This window comes from Aptenodytes forsteri, unplaced genomic scaffold (genome assembly GCF_000699145.1).
Source record: "Aptenodytes forsteri isolate BGI_AS27 unplaced genomic scaffold, ASM69914v1 Scaffold184, whole genome shotgun sequence".
Lineage (NCBI taxonomy): Eukaryota > Metazoa > Chordata > Aves > Sphenisciformes > Spheniscidae > Aptenodytes > Aptenodytes forsteri.
This window is the reverse complement of record NW_008796078.1, coordinates 1,473,703-1,479,537: the sequence shown is the minus strand read 5'-3', so window position 1 is coordinate 1,479,537 and position 5,835 is coordinate 1,473,703. Positions and strand designations below refer to the sequence as shown.

At 37.7% G+C, this 5,835-nt stretch overlaps 1 protein-coding gene across 1 annotated transcript in view; it reads right to left on the bottom strand.

Annotated features, from left to right (window-relative positions):
- The window catches only part of RHBDD1 (rhomboid domain containing 1), a 55,645-nt gene extending 50,032 nt beyond the window's left edge, over positions 1-5,613 (bottom strand). Inside the window, exon 1 of the mRNA XM_009286678.2 lies at positions 5,555-5,613. The gene's annotated coding sequence lies outside the window, so the exon portion shown is untranslated. The remainder of the gene's footprint in view (positions 1-5,554) is intronic.
- Between the last annotated feature and the right edge of the window lie 222 nt (positions 5,614-5,835).

Sequence of the window (5,835 nt, the reverse complement as noted above, 5' to 3'; positions counted from 1 at the left end):
TGTGATACTCTTTAATTCCCAATTTAAATACTTTTAACATACATGCACCTAGGAAAAGAAACCCTCATACAGCACTTATCTGTACAACAATCATGTAACATGGCTGGGATTACAGTAGTGCTATTTATTATAAATCATTCCCATTATTGGGAGCAACCAAAAATGCCAGCCAAGACACATTATGTGTTTGATTATAAAGGAAAAAGATATAAGAAAGAAAAGAGTAGTTATTTGACAGCCTTCTGGAATGCAACTCACTTAAAATATATAGAGCTTTCAACCGTTTAAACATTCTTCCTCAGCCTCTACTCTGTTTATTAAAAGTCTAATGAGGCTTGAAACAATGAAGCACTTATTCCTTTTTCTTTTTTGAAAACATGCCACCCACTTCAAAATGTACAAATTTCCAGAACAGACTTGAAATGGACATTTGTCTTGCATCTAGGCTGCCACGTGTCTGCATTTTTGTCACCTACTCAAGATAAATGTCTGAACTAAACATTCTTGGAATTTGTTTGTTTGTTTTGTACTAACCAAGTGCAAAGCATTTAAACTTTTATTTTTACTGTGACAACCCCCCTTGCTCACTTGGCAACCATAAAATATTATGACTTCATATTATTGAAAAATCATGTAATAAAGCAAATATTTTAGTAAATACCAGTTAAAATGAAATGTTATACTGTCTTTTCCTATAGCTGTAATTTGAAGTTAGAGGAAAAGAATCTCCCTGTACCCTTGCTCCCCCAAAAATGGACAGAACTAGCCTGAAATTTTGATTTATGTTTACGTGAAGCAAAATCCAGCCCATACCCCTTCTCCTTAAAAAAATAAATAAATAAATCACACTGTGACATAAGCCTAAATTTTTATGAATAGATGGAGACGTATAACATCTCATTCCCACCGAGGGTGAACGCAGCCATGATCTACAGATTTTGCCGTTATCTGCATGGCACATCCTGACCTTCAGACCTGTCAGCAACCTTCTCTCTAGAACTGCTTTGTTCTTCTCGCTGCTTTGCAAAAATTATTTGTAATGGAGGTACCTTAGCATTGCATAACTCTCTACTGACAGAAAAAAATCCCAGGGTTACTCTTCCAGTTCAGGTGAGGAATATGATTTTGAAGTGAATTTCTCCATTGCCCCCACTGACTTCACTCTGGTTCACATCGTGGAGTGGCCTGAGTGTGCATGAACTAGTCTCTTTTTGGATGAAACTAAACCAGGAGATGTGTTCCAGGAAAGAACCCAGTGCACTCCAGAAAAAATTGAGCATTCAGCCTACGTGTCCGGATTAGAGCTAGACCAATGTAAAAAAAGCCACTTGAAACATGTAAAGGGTGAATATCAGATCCTGAGCATAAACCATTTCACACTACAGATAAGCCTCAACAGGCCCACACTACTTGTCTATGAAGATACAGTCTCACGGTACAAAGACTTATCCAAGCAAAGAACAAAACAGAAACAGTGTTTTTAGGGCAAAAGGAGAGTCCTACAAAGGAAGCAGAAGCAAACTGTAAACCCTTTTACTATTGCCCTCAAACTTGGGAAGCGGGGAGGGAGGAAGGCATAACAAAAAAAAAAAATACCAATGCAAGAAAAAACTCAAGATTTGAAACATAATGAATCATCCTGTTTATATTTATTATATATGCAAGGAGGTCAACCACAGCTGTCAGTTACAATAAGCTTTGAAATGTATAGTCAATTACATCGTTCACAACAAAAGACTAGGTTCTGATATAATTATAAAAGTAATTACTTTATAAAGAATGACCTGGATTAATCAAATGTGCCTTTAAAGGGCATCATATGCGTCCACTCACAAAGGAATACTGAACTTTATACTGAAAAAACACAACGCTTCAGAATTTGGTATGAGAAGTCATACATCTGTAATACAAATGTTTTAAAATAATTTAAGTCAGTAACCACCTTGCTGAAAGGAAACAATACAAAGTTAAATATCAACATAAAATGACTGCATAAAAGGCTACGTCATGAAGTCTTTTATTGTTTTTTAATAGGCCACATTTTATTTTAAATGTCCTTCAAAGTTTTCTGTGAGAATAAGGAAGTTCCTCTGCCTCTTATGTCTGCTTCAGCATGAAAACTGAAAATGTTTTATAGTTCCTTAATCCTCTTAAGTACTACTAAAAAGAAGCGCTTAACAAAATAAGCTTTTAAGCTAACAACTTCAACTTACAACTGAAAATCGTGTTGTGAAGGGTGTGACAATTACTACTCACAAAAAATATACACATCTTAAACAATACATGCCAAGAATACTTTTGGACACCTTATCCCGAAATAAATGAGACAGCTTTCAGAGGAAAGAACGGAATGGACTAGGTCAAATCTCACACTCTGCCTCTCATCTTAAGTATGAACATCTGAGACACTAAGCATTTAGGCTTTTAATTGCCTCATTAGTTTGACTACTGCTGTTTAATCTATGAAAAATACTTAAAGGCTGCAACCTGTCCATCCTTCAATTAAAATACAGAGTTATTCAAATTGTTTCATTATAATTATTAACTTGCAATATTACTGGAAGCCCTGCCAATTTTGGACTCGTGTTTTCATTCACAAAAGAGAAATCAGTTTACTTTACATATTTATCATACATTTAATTAGAATCAGTATACAAATCTAGACATCAGAACGAGCATTCACTGGACTTCCCTTTAGGGCTTATCATTGTAAAGACCAGTTATATTCTCTGTCATCATTTGAGACTACTAACATTATCTCTAAAATGTATTTAAGATAACTATATTTTATCTGTCCACCTTCATTTCCTACATGGCATCCACTTCTAATTCAAAGTCTTCAAATTACTCGGTCGGCTACAATGACACTAAAGTCATAGCAAGCAACACTTCCTTATGCCACGCAAGGACACACCATGTAGAACCAACGAGCTTCCTTAGGCCACTCTCAGGGAGATATAAACTTGACGGTTTTCATTCTAGCAGAGGTCAGTCTGATTGTCCAAACAGCCCTTCAGTTCTAAGGAGCTACTCCACCACCATGTAGAGCTAGAATCAGCTGTACATTTGCTCTGTCAGAACTTCCCTCAGCACCAACAAAGCTGACTAAGCATGGACTGGAAGACTTATTCTGGAACTTACATTATGCATTTCAGACACCAGCTTGGCCCTCAAGCTGATATGATGCATTGCAGACAATTTACACGTTGAGCATTATACAGCAGTGACTTAAGCAGGCAGAACCTGAACAAAACCAGCGATCCCAAGTTGCAAGAAGAAAAATAAATGATAGAAGTTAAAAAAAGGCCCAAAAAATTCCTGTAGTAGCAATATGAGAAACGTTATTTGATGTAACAAAGTCTTCAAACCTCTTCGGTTTGTGAAAAATCAGAACAACAATTACTGAAAACTTCTTTACATTGTGATCCAGGAAATTACCGAAAATATATTCATTATGTGACTAATCTACCACTAAATTCATTCCTTCCTGATCTTTCAGTTTCTCTATTACCTTTGGTAGGCAACCAATGTGGAAGTGGTTTGCTCACGTGCCTCAAAACCGAGGCCTCATCTATGGTGAAGAGGATTTACTTGTAACACATATACTAGTGATACTCCCTATTTCCTCCTCCGGAGACAAAGATCACACCGGTCTTTTCATAGCACAGTATAAATCAGCTCCCGAAATGGAACAACCTAATAAAAAGCTTTTTTGTGGTTATAGCTTATTCTAGTCAAGCAGCTGATTATAAATACACTGTCAAAAGGAGTAGGTTTTGCTTATATAAGTTTTATATAATAGAAATTCTGCTGCAATTGCCAAATCAGTAAGTCATTTTAGTGTAGAACAGACAGAAAAAGCAGAAACCTTTATAGATTTTTATACTTTACACTTAGGAAAGTCTACATTTTAGCAACTCTCCTTAGAAATTACTGAGTTTTCCTTCACTGAAAAAAAAAATCTGTTCAGGATCTATACAGGAGCCACAACAGCAATGTGTTACCACTAACACATTTTAGAAAACCTAAAAGCAACACATAGTATTCTCTACCCCTAAATTTATGTCACATATAATCAAACAGATAAAGCATTTTTGACCAAGCTTGAAAGAAAAAGGAGTATGTCAATAGATAATTTCTTTCTTTGAAGCATCAGCTCTTGCTGAACCTCTGTGGTCGGTCAGTCAGAATTCCTTTATCAAAATATTCTGAGGGGACATAATGGACATATTAAGTCCCTTCCCAGTTTTGTGGAAGGAAAGGAACACGGAAACGTTTGATAAATATTCTTACTATGCCCATCTCATAATAGACAGTAATTAGTAACTACCTCTCAAAATGCTAGGATGCATCTACACATAATGCAAGTTAGAGAAGTAGAATAATCGTAAATATTTATAGCTATATCACTGCACTGGTTAAGGTGAGGGGATGTCACAGTTTAAAAAATAAAAATACATCAGAACACTGGACTCCAGATTAGGCCACAGAGTTTTAATTTCATAGATGTTTAACTACTTTAATTAGGGTTGGGGGTTTGGGGGTTTTCCCACTTGATTGCAATACTCACGCTTGTATAATCCTAAAACTGGGTAATTATACCAGAAGAGCATCCTCCTTTATCTCAAGAATTTTGTAATATAATTAAAATGAAACAACCAATGCTTCCCTGACTCCACTTCAGAAGTGTGAAGCACAAGAGCTCTTACAAGTTTCGCATTCCTTAGTTTGTGTTGCTTCAAGGGAAAATTTGTCTGCAGTTTGTAGGAGAAGGGAAGGACAGGAAGCTTACTTTCCAATGAAATCCATTTGAAATAATACTGGTTAAATATAAAAACAATTCAGAAATATACACTTCCTAGTATTAGTGTTAACTCTTGCCAAGACCTCAAATCTCTTTGAATTAGCAAAATGCAGCTCCAGGAAGAACATCACTGCGCTATCACATGAAATTAAACCAACTCAGGTATTATTAAATACATTTTATAAACACCTGAATTACTTAAACTCAGTGTTTACACAAACCTAATAAAGTTTACCAAATATAGTTTAGCTGAGGTACATTTGTCATTGCTTCTCCTTTGATACAGGTGCAAGTTATTTGCAGGTTTGGGGAGGATTTTTTAGCATTTTATCATTTTAACAAGGAAAGAAAGGGATATAGTTCTGGTCAGTTGTTTTTTTTTAAAATCAGTTGATTATTTACATCATCTGTAAAAAAACACTGCTGAAGGGAAATGCAGTAAATAAATAAAATAACTACTAACGGAGTTAATATGCAGCGCCTTTTAAGTTGTCACTGCGTTTAAAATCAATTCGCAGCAGTTTACTGATAAAACAGGCGTATCTGGGTTTTGGACCTTGGGAACCAGCGCTGTCACATCCCTACCGTTTTCCACGCTGACACTCTCCGCTCATGCAGACACTGCTCCCTGCTACCGCCTCAAAAGCATTTGCAAGAGCAAAGTCCTACAGAAACGGGGTGGGGGTGGGGGTATGCTAAGAGTTGTTGAAGTGTGAAATATTAGGTGTTTTTGCGGTTTCTGAAACTCACTTCGTTTCCATAAACTTCGCTCCGCCGCTCTGCTTCCCGCGGCGGGTGACGAGCTAAACCCGGCGGAGGGCAGCTTACTAGAAGCCAGCTCCAGACAGCTAACGGCTTCAAGGGAAGCCTTCCCCAGCGCAGAGGCCTCTGAAGTGCTTTATGCTTCGAAGTACCGGACAGCCCCCGGCACGGGAGGGCGGCGGTTCGCCAGACGCGGCACCCGGGTCCGGGCTGCGCCCCTCGCGCCCGCCTCGCCTCACGGCCGCCTCCCGCCCTCCGCCGGGGAGGAG